The sequence below is a fragment of the Salvelinus namaycush genome, chromosome 2 (assembly GCF_016432855.1).
Source record: "Salvelinus namaycush isolate Seneca chromosome 2, SaNama_1.0, whole genome shotgun sequence".
Classification (NCBI taxonomy): domain Eukaryota; kingdom Metazoa; phylum Chordata; class Actinopteri; order Salmoniformes; family Salmonidae; genus Salvelinus; species Salvelinus namaycush.
This window is the reverse complement of record NC_052308.1, coordinates 5,126,412-5,141,671: the sequence shown is the minus strand read 5'-3', so window position 1 is coordinate 5,141,671 and position 15,260 is coordinate 5,126,412.

Here is a 15,260-nt window from a genome sequence, read left to right as displayed (position 1 = left end):
CCTGTACACGGTTCCAACACCACCGTCAACTTCACTTCCTCAACCCTGAACCTGTACCACAGGGCTGCGTGCTGAGCCCCCTCCTGTACTCCCTCTTCACCTACGACTGCGTTCCTGTACACGGTTCCAACACCACCGTCAACTTCACTTCCTCAACCCTGAACCTGTACCACAGGGCTGCGTGCTGAGCCCCCTCCTGTACTCCCTCTTCACCTACGACTGCGTTCCTGTACACGGTTCCAACACCACCGTCAACTTCACTTCCTCAACCCTGAACCTGTACCACAGGGCTGCGTGCTGAGCCCCCTCCTGTACTCCCTCTTCACCTACGACTGCGTTCCTGTACACGGTTCCAACACCACCGTCAACTTCACTTCCTCAACCCTGAACCTGTACCACAGGGCTGCGTGCTGAGCCCCCTCCTGTACTCCCTCTTCACCTACGACTGCGTTCCTGTACACGGTTCCAACACCACCGTCAACTTCACTTCCTCAACCCTGAACCTGTACCACAGGGCTGCGTGCTGAGCCCCCTCCTGTACTCCCTCTTCACCTACGACTGCGTTCCTGTACACGGTTCCAACACCACCGTCAACTTCGCAGACGACACCACAGTGGTAGGTCTGATCAGTGACAATGACGAGTCAGCCTACAGGGAGGAGGTCAAGCACCTGGCTGCATGGTGAGCTGATAACAACCTGACCCTCAATGCAAAGAAAACCAAGGAGCTCATTGTGGATTACAGGAATAAAGGTCTTTATTAGTTTATGGGTGGTGACATTGTTGATGCAGATGTTGATGTAATCCAGAACAGAAGAAGCATATGTTTCAATGTCCGTATGGGAGTCAAGTGTGGCCTGAGTGGCAAACAATCTCCAGTCTGTGTTTAAACTGGCTGGCTTCCGGGTTAAGCATGCAGTGTGTCAAGAAGCAGTGCGGCTTGGCAGGGTCATGTTTCAGAGGATACATGGCTCTTGACCGTCGCCTCTCCCGAGTCCCCAATTGGGGAGAAAAAGGGGTAAAAGGTATTGCAAAGCTATTGCATGTTAAAAGTGATATGACAAATCTTTACCTGGCCAAGGATACTGGGCCCACAGAGATCACATATGACAAATCTTTACTAGTCCTAGGAAACGCCCACAGAGATCACATATGACCAATCTTTACTAGTCCTAGGAAACTGGGCCCACAGAGATCACATATGACCAATCTTTACTAGTCCTAGGAAACTGGCCCACAGAGATCACATATGACCAATCTTTACTAGTCCTAGGAAACTGGCCCACAGAGATCACATATGACCAATCTTTACTAGTCCTAGGAAACTGGGCCCACAGAGATCACATATGACCAATCTTTACTAGTCCTAGGAAACTGGCCCACAGAGATCACATATGACCAATCTTTACTAGTCCTAGGAAACTGGCCCACAGAGATCACATATGACCAATCTTTACTAGTCCTAGGAAACTGGCCCACAGAGATCACATATGACCAATCTTTACTAGTCCTAGGAAACTGGCCCACAGAGATCACATATGACCAATCTTTACTAGTCCTAGGAAACTGGCCCACAGAGATCACATATGACCAATCTTTACTAGTCCTAGGAAACTGGCCCACAGAGATCATATAGTTGAAGTCGGAAGTTTAGGAAGGAAGGAGACGCATTCTGTCTCCTAGAGATGAACGTAGTTTGGTGAGAAAAGTGCAAATCAATCACAGAACAACAGCAAAGGACCTTGTGAAGATGCTGGAGGAAACAGGTACAAAAGTATCTATAACCACAGTAAAACGAGTCCTATATCGACATAACCTGAAAGGCCGCTCAGCAAGGAAGAAGCCACTGCTCCAAAACAGCCATAAAAAAGCCAGACTACGGTTTGCAACTGCAAATGGGGACAAAGATCGTACTGTTTGGAGAATTGTCCTCTGGTCTGATGAAACAAAAATATAACTATTTGGCCATAATGACCATTGTTATGTTTGGAGGAAAAAGAGGGAGACTTGCAAGCTCAAGAACACCATCCCAACCGTGAAGCACGGGGGTGGCAGCATCATGTTGTGGGGGTGCTTTGCTGCAGAAGGGACTGGTGCACTTCACAAAATAGATGGCATCATGAGGGTGGAAAATTATGTGGATATATTGAAGCAACTTCTCAAGAAATCAGTCAGGAAGTTAAAGCTTGGTCGCAAATGGGTCTTCCAAATGGACATTGACCCCAAGCATACCCCCAAAGTTGTGGCAAATTGGCTTAAGGACAAGAAAGTCAAGGTATTGGAGTGGCAATCACAAAGCCCTGACCTCAATCCTATAGAAAATTTGTGGGCAGAACTGAAAAAGTGTGCGCGAGTGAGGAGGCCTAAAACTTGATTCAGTTACACCAGCTCAATCAAGAGGAATGGGCCAAAATTCACCCAACTTATGGTGGGAAGCTTGTGGAAGGCTACCCAAAACGTTTGACCCAAGTTAAACAATTTAAAGGCAATGCTACCAAATACTAATTGAGTGTATGTAAACTTCTGACCCACTGGGAATGTGATGAAAGAAATAAAAGCTGAAATAAATCATTCTCTCTACTATTATTCTGACATTTCACATTCTTAAAATAAAGTGGTGATCCTAACTGACCTAAGACAGGCAATTTTTATTCGGATTAAATGTCACGAATTGTGAAAAACTGAGTTTAAATGTATTTGGCTAAGGTGTATGTTAACTTCCGACTTCAACTGTACATGTGGAAGCTATTTTCATGAGAATGAATACTTTGCACATGAACGACCGCTCATTCAGAAAATAATAGCAAAATATTTACACGTGTATGTCTATTTCGTCCCTCTGTTGAAATCACCCGGTCCATCTCTGGGGAGTAGTTCGACAGAAGTCTCTGGTTTGTCCACAATGTCTTTTGTAGTTACCCCTTTTTCTCCCCAATTTTGTGGTATCCAATTGGTAATTACAGTCTTGTCTCATCGCTGCAACTCCCGTACGGACTCAGGAGAGTCGAATGTCGAGAGCCTTGCATCCCCTGAAACCCAACCAAGCCGCACTGCTTCTTGACACAATGCTCACTTAACCCAGAAGCCAGCCGCACCGTGTCGGAGGAAACACCGTACACCTGGTGACCGTGTCAGCGTGCACGGCCTACCACAGGAGTCGCTAGGACATCCCTGCAGGCCAAACCCTCCCCTAAACCGGACGACGCTGGGCCAATTGTGCGCCACCCCATGGGTCTCCCGGTTGCTGCCGGCTGCGACAGAGCCTAGACTCGAACCCAGAATCTCTAGTGGCACAGCTAGCGCTGCAATGCAGTGCCTTAGATCAATGCGCCACTCGGGAGGCCTGATCCTTCAGATGTTCCACACACGGTGGTCCTCTGTCACGTTTGCTAGACAAAAGTACTTAAACAGCTGCAGACTGAATGTTCAGATGTAGTCTTTATCTTCTTCACTCAAGAGTTTCAGAGTCTTAATATTTTCTGGTCTGGTAGATTTAAACCATTTGTCAGCCGTGTAGCAACCTCTCCATACTGTCTGGTCAGAATTTAAATTGCAACCATTTCAACGTAGTCAGCTCACGCTGCACGTATACTGGTCTAATATGTTAATTCTTCAGCAAGTCCTTTTAAGCACTCGCCTTGGAGGGTGGTTCCATCGCATTGCCACAATGTCTGTGCTAATGTGGGGGTGGTTACTGACATGGCAAAAGTTTATATGAAAAACAATTCTCATTTAGGAGGCTAAAATCACATTTCATCTTCACAAAAGCATTCTTACACTTAATCATATAAGTTTTACAACATTTAGATGCAAACCTGGTAACTCGGACATGTCTACTTTCAGAGTTACAGTTATCTTGTTCTACCGTTCTTAATGATATCACAAAACAAACTTTTGACAGGATTTATTGTTTAGATCCCCACAGACCATTTCCCACATTCTTTATGTTAGAAATATTGTTTCAATGTCCAATCTTTTGATAACGTTTTGGCAGAGTCTCTCTCTACACACAAAAGGTTTTTGACTTCTCCATACTGCAGTGTGTCGTGGAAAATTGCAAGATGATGTTATAATACTTGTATTACATTATAATAGTTGTTACATTTGACAGAATAGAGTATTGTGTGTGTGTTCCACTGAGGATGGGCCTCTATGAGATAGCCCTGACAGAGGAGATTTACGATGTCTTTGGGTAATAAAGCCTAAAGAGCATTCCAGAGAGTAAAGGTAATGTTTTCATGCTATACCGTACCAGGGTGAAACGGGTTCCAGTTTGGAGTAGGAGGGGGCCAGACACTGGTCTTTACAATGAGAACTGTTGACACAGCAGTAACTGTCTGCTATGTTTTATAGATATCTTTCATACAAATCTTAACCTTTGTGAACTGTTCCTAAGATCTGTGGTTCGTCATGTAAGTTGAGAGGGGTGTATCTTGGCTATAAAAGATCTTTGTACTTTTCTGGTGGCACTCTCAACGGTTCATTATAGATAGTGAATTGTTGAAAGTCAAATGCTATTGCAAAGCTTAATTATGATTAAAGATGTAGTTTAACTTCTTGACGCTAGGGGTCAGATTTAAAAAAAATAACGTTCCCAAGGTAAACAGACTATTTCTCAGGTCCAGATAGTAGAAGATGCATATAATTTACAGATTAGGATAGAAAACACTCCAAAGTTTCCAAAACTGTCAAAATATTGTCTGTGAGTATAACAAAACTATTTTGCAGGCAAAAACCTGAGGAAATCTAACCCGGAAGTGATTATTATTATTTTTTTAATCTGTGTTTCATTTCCCGTCTTTCTTCCATTTAAAGGGGTATCAACCAGATTCCTTTTCCAATGGCTTCCTCAGGCTGTGTCCAGGCTTTAGACAGTTTCAGGCTTTTGATTAGTTCCTGCGCGCGAGAGGGGAGCTCTCCATTTTCTTTCTCTCTTTTATTGAATAGGTTACGGTCCGGTTGAAATATTATCGATTATGTATGTTAAAAACAACCTGAGGATTGATTATAAAAACACATTTGACATGTTTCTACGAACATTACGGATACTTTTTGGAATTTTCGTCGAATGGAACGAGGCTGTGGTTTTCTGAACATAACGCGCAACCCAAATGGTGTTTTTTTGTTATAAAAGTAATATTTATCGAACAAAAAGAACATTTATTGTGTAACTGGGAGTCTCGTGAGTGCAAACATCCGAAGATTATCAAAGGTAAGCGATTCATTTTATTGCTTTTCTGACTTTCGTAATCCATGCTAATTTGGGGCTAGCTGTTCTAGCATTGATTGATACACTCACAAAAGCTTGGATTGCTTTCGCTGTAAAGCATATTTTCAAAATCTGGAAGCCGATTCAAAATCAGGAAGCCGATTCTAGATTACATTTTTGATTGGAGCTGCTTAATGTGAGTCTGGAAGGAGAGTTTACAGTCTAACCAGACACCTAGGTATTTGCAGTTGTCCACATATTCTAAGTCAGAACCATCCAGAGTAGTGATGCTGGACTGGCGGGCAGGTGCAGGCAGCGATCAGTTGAAGAGTATGCATTTAGTTTTACTTGCGTTTAAGAGCAGTTGGAGGCCACGGAAGGAGAGTTGTATGGCATTGAAGCTCGTCTGGAGGTTAGTTAACACAGTGTCCAAAGATGGGCCAGAGGTATACAGAATGGTGTCGTCTGCGTAGAGGTGGATCAGAGAATCACCAGCAGCAAGAGCGACATCATTGATGTATATAGAGAAGAAGGTTGGCCCGAGAATTTAACCCTGTGGCACCCCCATAGAGACTGCCAGAGATCCGGACAACAAGCCCTCCGATTTGACACACTGAACTCTATCAGAGAAGTAGTTGGTGAACCAGGCAAGGCAATCATTTGAGAAACCAAGGCTGTTGAGTCTGCCGATAAGAATGTGGTGATTGACAGAGTCAAAGGCCTTGGCCAGGTCGATGAATACGGCTGCACAGTAATGTCTCTAATCGATGGCGGTTATGATATCGTTTAGGACCTTGAGCGTGGCTGAGGTGCACCCATGACCAGCTCTGAAACCAGATTGCATAGCGGAGAAAGTACGGTGGGATTCGAAATGGTCGGTAATCTGTTTGTTAACTTGGCTTTTGAAGACCTTAGAAAGGCAGGATAGGATAGATATAGGTCTGTAGATATTTGGGTCTAGAGTCCCCCTCTTTGAAGAGGGGGATGACCGAGGCAGATTTCCAATATTTGGGAATCTCAGACGATACGAAAGAGAGGTTGAACAGGCTAGTAAAAGGGGTTGCAACAATTTTGGCAGATCATTTTAGAAAGAGAGGGTCCAGATTGTCTAGCCCGGCTGATTTGTAGGGGTCCAGATTTTGCAGCTCTTTCAGAACATCAGCTATCTGGATTTGGGTGAAGGAGAAATGGGGGACGCTTGGGCGAGTTGCTGTGGGGGGTGCAGTGCTGTTGACCGGGGTAGGAGTGGCCAGGTGGAAAGCATGGCCAGCCGTAGAAAAATGCTTATTGAAATTCTCAATTATAGTGGATTTATCAGTGGTGACAGTGTTTCCTAGCCTCAGTGCAATGGGTAGCTGGGAGGAGGTGCTCTTATTCTCCATGGACTTAAGCATCCCAGAACCTTTTTTGAGTTTGTGCTACAGGATGCAAATTTCTGCTTGAAAAAGCTAGCCTTAGCTTTCCTAACTGCCTGTGTATATTGGTTCCTAAATTCCATGAAAAGTTGCATATCACACGGGCTATTCGATGCTAATACAGAACGCCACAGGATGTTTTTGTGCTGATCAAGGGCAGTCAGGTCTGGAGAGAACCAGGGGCTATATCTGTTCCTGGTTCTACATTTTTTGAAATGGGCATGGTTATTTAAGATGGTGAGGAAGGCACTTTTAAAGAATAACCAGGCATCCTCTACTGACGGGATGAGGTCAATATCCTTCCAGGATACCCGGGCCAGGTCGATTAGAGGTTGATTAGGTCTATAGCAAGTGGCAAAGTTGAGAGACTTGTTTCTGGAAAAGTGGATTTTTAAAAGTAGAAGCTCGAATTGTTTGGGTACAGACCTGGATAGTAAGACAGAGTTCTATCTCTGCAGTAGATTGCAACTCCGCCCCCTTTGGCATTTCTATCTTGTCGGAAGATGTTATAGTTAGGGATGGACATTTCAGGGTTTTTGGTGGTCTTCCTAAGCCAGGATTCAGACATGGCTAGGACATCTGGGTTGGCAGAGTGTGCTAAAGCAGTGAATAAAACAAACTTAGGGAGCATGCTTCTAATGTTAACATGCATGAAACCAAGGCTTTTACGGTTATAGACGTCAACAAATGAGAGCACCTGGGGAGTAGGAGTGGAGCTAGGCACTGCAGGGCCTGGATTAACCTCTACATCACCAGAGGAACAGATGAGTAGAATAAGGGTATGGCTAAAGGCTATCAAAACTGGTCGTCTAGTACGTTCGGAACAGAGAGTAAAAGGAGCAGGTTTCTGGGCGCGATAGAATAGATTCAAGGCATAATGTACAGACGAAGGTATGGTAGGATGTGAGTACATTGAAGGTAAACCTGGGCATTGAGTGAATGATGAGAGATATTGTCTCTAGAGATGTTTAAACCAGGTGATGTCACCGCATATGTGGGAGGTGGAACTTAATGGTTGGTTGAGGCATATTGAGCAGGGCTAGAGGCTCTACAGTGAAATAAGACAATAATCACTAACCAGGACAGTAATGGACAAGGCATATTGATATTAGGGAGAGGCATGCTAGCCGAGTGATCATAGGGGTCCAGTGAGTGGTTGCGCTGGCTGGTCACACGACGATTCAGACAGCTAGCAGGTCGGGGCTAGCAAGCTAGCAGAAGGGCCTTAGAGGGATGTCGCGATGGAGGGAAGTCTGTTTCAGCCTCCGCGTGTGGTGACGTCGATAGACCAGTTGTGATGGATTAGTAGGGTTCCGAGTAGCAGAGGGGTCCAAGTCCAATTTGCAAAATAGGTATAGTGGCCCAAGAAATTGGCCGATGGATCTATTCAGCTAACAGTCCAATATGCTCTAGACAGCTAGCGGGCCACGGCTAGCAGGCTAGTAGATGGGCATTCAGGGGACGTCGCGGCATAGGGGCCAGTTGAGTACCCCCTTGAGCAGGTATTGTAGCCCAGGAGTGGCTGATTGGCCTCTTCAGCTAGCCGGGAGAATGGGCCTAGGATGGGCTAGCTCCAGGCTAATTGGTGCTTGCTTCGGGACAAACGTTAGCCAGGGGTAGTCACTTGGATTGCAGCTAGCTAGCTGCGTTGATCCAGGTGAAAAAGTTCAGAGCTTGCGGTAGGAATCCGGGGATATGGAGAGAAAATAGGTCTGGTATGCTCTGGTTTGAGTCGCGTTGTACAAACTAGCGAGAGATTTCCGAGCTAAAGGTCAGCTGATGACCGCTAGCAGTGGTTAGCTTACACATTGCTTCCGGCGCCGACAGAGATGGCCGCCTCGCTTCGCGTTCCTAGGAAACTATGCAGTATTTGTTTTTTTACGTGTTATTTCTTACATTTGTACCCCAGGAAATCTTAGGTTTTATTACATACAGTCGGGAGGAACTACTGAATATAAGAGCAACGTCAACTCACCATCATTACGACCAGGAATACGACTTTCCCGAAGCGGATCCTCTGTTTTGCCCACCACCCAGGACAATGGATTGGATCCCAGCCGGCCAAAACAACGTCGCCGTAAAAAAGGCAGACGAAGCGGTCTTCTGGTCAGGCTCCGGAGACGGGCACATTGCGCAAAGTTCCCGAGAAATACTACTCGCCAATGTCCAGTCTCTTGACAACAAGGTTGATGAAATCTGAGCACGGGTAGCATTCCAGAGAGATATAAGAGATTGTAACGTTCTTTGCTTCACGGAAACATGGCTCACTCGAGACACACTATCGGAGTCGGTACAGCCAGCTGGTTTCTTCACGCATCGCGCCGACAGAAACAAGCATCTTTCTGGTAAGAAGAGGGGTGGGGGTGTATGCCTTATGATTAACGAGACGTGGTGTGATCATAACAACATACAGGAACTTAAGTCCTTCTGTTCACCTGACTTAGAATTCCTCACAATCAAATGTCGACCGCATTATCTACCAAGGGAATTCTCTTCGATCATAATCCCAGTCGTGTATATTCCCCCCCAAGCAGACACATCGACGGCCCTGAACGAACTTCATTTGACTCTCTTTATCTGACTCTATGTAACCTGGAAACCACATATCATGAGGCTGCATTCATTGTAGCTGGGGCTTTTAACAAGTCTAATCTGAAAACAAGACTCCCTAAATTCTATCAGCATATCGATTGTGCTACCAGGGCTGGTAAAACCCTAGATCATTGTTATTCTAACTTCCGCGACGCATATAAGGCCCTCCCCCGCCCTCCTTTCGGAAAAGCTGACCACGACTCCATTTTGTTGCTTCCAGCCTACAAATAGAAACTAAAACAGCAAGCTCCCGCGCTCAGTTCTGTTCAACGCTGGTCCGACCAATCTGATTCCACGCTTCAAGACTGCTTCAATCACGTGGATTGGGATATGTTCCACATTGCGTCCAACAACAACATTGACGAATACGCTGATTCGGTGAGCGAGTTCATTAGAAAGTGCATTGACGATGGCGTACCCACAGCAACGATTAAAACATTCCCAAACCAGAAACCGTGGATTGATGGCAGCATTTGCTTGAAACTGAAAGCGCGAACCACTGCTTTTAACCAGGGCAAGGTGACCGGAAACATGGCCAAATACAAACAGTGTAGCTATTCCCTCCGCAAGGCAATCAAACCAGCTAAGTCCCAGTATAGAGACAAAGTAGAGTCGCAATTCAACAGCTCAGACACAAGAGGTATGTGGCAGGGTCTACAGTCAATCACGGATTACGAAAAGAAAACCAGCCCCGTCGCAGACCAGGATGTCTTGCTCCCAGACAGACTAAACAACTTCTTTGCTCGCTTTGAGGACAATACAGTGCCACTGACACGGCCCGCTACCAAAACCTGTGGACTCTCCTTCACTGCAGCCGATGTGAGTAAAACATTTAAACGTGTTAACACTCGCAAGGTTGCAGGCCCAGACGACATCCCCAGCCGCGTCCTCAGAGCATGCGCAGACCAGCTGGCTGGTGTGTTTACGGACATATTCAATCAATACTTATCCCAGTCTGCTGTTCCCACATGCTTCAAGAGGGTCACCATTGTTCCTGTTCCCAAGAAAGCTAAGGTAACTGAGCTAAACGACTACCGCCCCGTAGCACTCACTTCCGTCATCATGAAGTGCTTTGAGAGACTAGTCAAGGACCATATCACCTCCACCCTACCAGACACCCTAGAGCCACTCCAATTTGCTTACCGCCCCAATAGGTCCACAGACGACGCAATCGCAACCACACTGCACACTGCCCTAACCCATCTGGACAAGAGGAATACCTATGTGAGAATGCTGTTCATCGACTACAGCTCAGCATTTAACACCATAGTACCCTCCAAACTCGTCATCAAGCTCGAGACCCTGGGTCTCGACCCCGCCCTGTGCAACTGGGTACTGGACATCCTGACGGGCCGCCCCCAGGTGGTGAGGGTAGGTAACAACATCTCCACCCCGCTGATACTGAACACTGGGGCCCCACAAGGGTGCGTTCTGAGCCCTCTCCTGTACTCCCTGTTCACCCACGACTGCGTGGCCATGCACGCCTCCAACTCAATCATCAAGTTTGCAGACGACACTACAGTGGTAGGCTTGATTACCAACAACGATGAGACGGCCTACAGGGAGGAGGTGAGGGCCCTCGGAGTGTGATGTCAGGAAAATAACCTCTCACTCAACGTCAATAAAACAAAGGGGATGATCGTGGACTTCAGGAAACAGCAGAGGGAGCACCCCCCTATCCACATCGACGGGACAGTAGTGGAGAGAGTAGTAAGTTTTAAGTTCTTCGGCGTACACATCACGGACAAACTGAATTGGTCCACCCACACAGACAGCGTGGTGAAGAAGGCGCAGCAGCGCCTCTTCAACCTCAGGAGGCTGAAGAAATTTGGCTCGTCACCAAAAGCACTCAAACTTTTAAAGATGCACAATCGAGAGCATCCTGTCGGGCTGTATCACCGCCTGGTACGGCAACTGCACCCCCTGAAACCGCAGGGCTCTCCAGAGGTTGGTGAGGTCTGCCCAATGCATCACCGGGGGCAAACTACCTGCCCTCCAGGACACCTACACCACCCGATGTCACAAGAAGGCCAAAAAAGAACATCAATGAAATCAACCACCTGAGCCATGGCCTGTTCACCCCGCTATCATCCAGAAGGCGAGGTCAGTACAGGTGCATCTAAGCAGGGACCGAGAGACTGAAAAACAGCTTCTATCTCAAGGCCATCAGACTGTTAAACAGCCATCACTAACATTGAGTGGCTGCTGCCAACATACTGACTCAACTCCAGCCACTTCAATAATGGAAAAATGTATGTAAAAAATGTATCACTAGCCACTTTAAACAATGCCACTTAATATAATGTTTACATACCCTACATTATTCATCTCATATGTATATACTGTACTCTATACCATCTACTGCATCTTGCCTATGCCACACGGCCATCGCTCATCCATATATTTATATGTACATATTCTTATTCATTCCTTTACATTTGTGTGTATAAGGTAGTTGTTGTGAAATTGTTAGGTTAGATTACTCGTTGGTTATTACTACATTGTCAGAATTAGAAGCACAAGCATTTCGCTACACTCGCATTAACATCTGCTAATCATGTGTATGTGACAAATAACATTTGATTTGATACTAGCTAGTAGCTAGTGAGCTGGCTAGCTGCTGTTGGGGGATTCCGGTTCCGAGGTAAATACAAATACTTTAGAAAAAACAGATCCACACCACATTGGGTGAGGCGGGTTGCAGGAGAGTATTTTGAAGTTGAGGTTTAGAAAAATATAAAAAATATATGTGAAGAAAAATACATAAAAAGATATATACATGGGACACGACATGACGAAGGACAAAGACGTCTGACTGCTTGGATAGAAAAAAATACAATTAAAAAAATACCTTTTTGCCTCTTCAATCAGAACAGAAGTTTTCAGCTGTGCAAATTTTTTTTCAAAAGGGTTTTCTAATGATCAATTAGCCTTTTAAAATGATAAACTTGGATTAGTTAACACAACGTACCATTGGAACACAGGAGTGATGGTTGTTGATAATGGGCCTCTGTAAGCCTATGTAGATATTCCATAAAAAAAATATCGGCCGTTTCCAGCTACAAAAGTCATTTACAAAATTAACAATTTCTGCACTGTATTTCTGATCAATTTTATGTTATTTTAATGGACCAAAAATGTGCTTTTCTTTCAAAAACAAGGACATTTCTAAGTGACCAAACTTTTCAACGGTAGTGTACATTTTATTTTATCACAATTTGATTTGAAATATTTTGGACATCATAGCAATCTTGAGGGATTCCTATTTGAGTTAGAAAAGGATGTTCATATTACAGGTAAGATATACAAAACCTTGCAGAAAGACTATCCAACTGACAAGCTCTTAAAAAATATATATATCAACTTTTGGAACCCAGACTTAAAAATAACAGATATATATTTTTTAATTTAACCTTTATTTAACTGGGCAAGTGTTACGTTCCCCAGTTTCTGTGTTGTTGTGTTGTTGTGGGTTTATGTGTGTTTCAGGAAATGGCTTCCTGAAGTCCAAAGCAGCTGATTGGTCGGCTCCATTGCTAATGGGCGCTCTGACCGCGCCCTCTCGTCAGGGGATACAGCTGTCTTGAATTACAGACTCCTTCTGCAGCAGGATATAAGCCCGTGTTCCTTTGTTAGGGTCGAGCGAGCGCTTCTTGGTATGTCCTGTGTTTTGGTGTTGGTCTGTATGAAGTATTTTTTTTTAGCCGGGCCTGCTGACGTTTGTGTATGCCATAGGACTGTGTTTTTGATTGGTGAAGTTGTTCACGTTAAGTTTGTATTATTCTGTTTTTGTTCCCAGGGGGGAAGGGGAAGGCACCTTGGGAGTGCTTAGGCAAGAGGCCTGCAGGCACATATATACCCGTACTATGTCTATGCACACTAGGTAGACCTGGGCGGACCATCCCCTGTATTTTGGTTAGTGTGCTAGTGTGTAAGTTGTAGGTAGGAGAGAGGGGCTCTAACTTTTACTTTCTTTGCTTTGGTTCCATCCAGCCCCTTTCCCCCAAATGACTGTGTGAAGGAAATAAATTCCCTGTAAATGGTAAAAATCTTTGTCATCCTCACCCTACAGTCACATACTTCTTTCACTCCATGGGGAGCTAAGTGTAGCAGGGTGTTGCTTTCCCTCCAAGAGGCGTAACAACAAGTTGGTTAAGAACAAATTCTTATCTACAAAGACGGCCTAAGAACAGGGAACTGCCTTGTTCAGGGGCAGAACAACAGATGTTTACCTTGTCAGCTCGGGGATTCGATCTAGCAACCTTTTGGTTACTGGCCCAACGCTCTAACCACTAGGCTACCTGCCTTCCCTACACTCTAACCACTAGGCTACCTGCCGCCCCTACACTCTAACCACTAGGCTACCTGCCGCCCCTCCACTCTAACCACTAGGCTACCTGGCACCCCTACACTCTAACCACTAGGCTACCTGCCGCCCCTCCACTCTAACCACTAGGCTACCTGCTGGTTACTGGCCCAAAGCTCTAACCACTAGGCTACCTGCCGCCCCTCCACTCTAACCACTAGGCTACCTACCGTCCCTCCACTCTAACCACTAGGCTACCTGCCGCCCCTACACTCTAACCACTAGGCTACCTGCCGCCCCTCCACTCTAACCACTAGGCTACCTGCCGCCCCTACGCTCTAACCACTAGGCTACCTGCCGCCCCTCCACTCTAACCACTAGTCTACCTGCCTCCCCTACACTCTAACCACTAGGCTACCTGCCGCCCCTCCACTCTAACCACTAGGCTACCTGCCGCCCCTACACTCTAACCACTAGGCTACCTGCCTCCCCTACACTCTAACCACTAGGCTACCTGCCGCCCCTCCACTCTAACCACTAGGCTACCTGCCGCCCCTACACTCTAACCACTAGGCTACCTGCCGCCCCTCCACTCTAACGACTAGGCTACCTGCCGCCCCTACACTCTAACCACTAGGCTACCTGCCGCCCCTCCACTCTAACCACTAGGCTACCTGCCGCCCCTACACTCTAACCACTAGGCTACCTGCCACCCCTCCACTCTAACCACTAGGCTACCTGCCGCCCCTACACTCTAACCACTAGGCTACCTGCCGCCCCTCCACTCTAACCACTAGGCTACCTGCCTCCCCTACACTCTAACCACTAGGCTACCTGCCACCCCTCCACTCTAACCACTAGGCTACCTGACACCCCTCCACTCTAACCACTAGGCTACTTGACACCCCTCCACTCTAACCACTAGGCTACCTGCCACCCCTCCACTCTAACCACTAGGCTACCTGCCACCCCTCCACTCTAACCACTAGGCTACCTGCCGCCCCTCCACTCTAACCACTAGGCTACCTGCCACCCCTCCACTCTAACCACTAGGCTACCTGCCGCCCCTCCACTCTAACCACTAGGCTACCTGCCACCCCTCCACTCTAACCACTAGGCTACCTGCCACCCCTCCACTCTAACCACTAGGCTACCTGCCACCCCTCCACTCTAACCACTAGGCTACCTGCCGCCCCTCCACTCTAACCACTAGGCTACCTGCCACCCCTCCACTCTAACCACTAGGCTACCTGCCACCCCTCCACTCTAACCACTAGGCTACCTGCCGCCCCTCCACTCTAACCACTAGGCTACCTGCCGCCCCTCCACTCTAACCACTAGGCTACCTGCCGCCCCTACACTCTAACCACTAGGCTACCTGCCGCCCCTCCACTCTAACCACTAGACTACCTGCCGCCCCTACACTCTAACCACTAGGCTACCTGCCACCCCTCCACTCTAACCACTAGGCTACCTGCCGCCCCTACACTCTAACCACTAGGCTACCTGCCGCCCCTCCACTCTAACCACTAGGCTACCTGCCTCCCCTACACTCTAACCACTAGGCTACCTGCCACCCCTCCACTCTAACCACTAGGCTACCTGCCACCCCTCCACTCTAACCACTAGGCTACCTGCCACCCCTCCACTCTAACCACTAGGCTACCTGCCACCCCTCCACTCTAACCACTAGGCTACCTGCCACCCCTCCACTCTAACCACTAGGCTACCTGCCACCC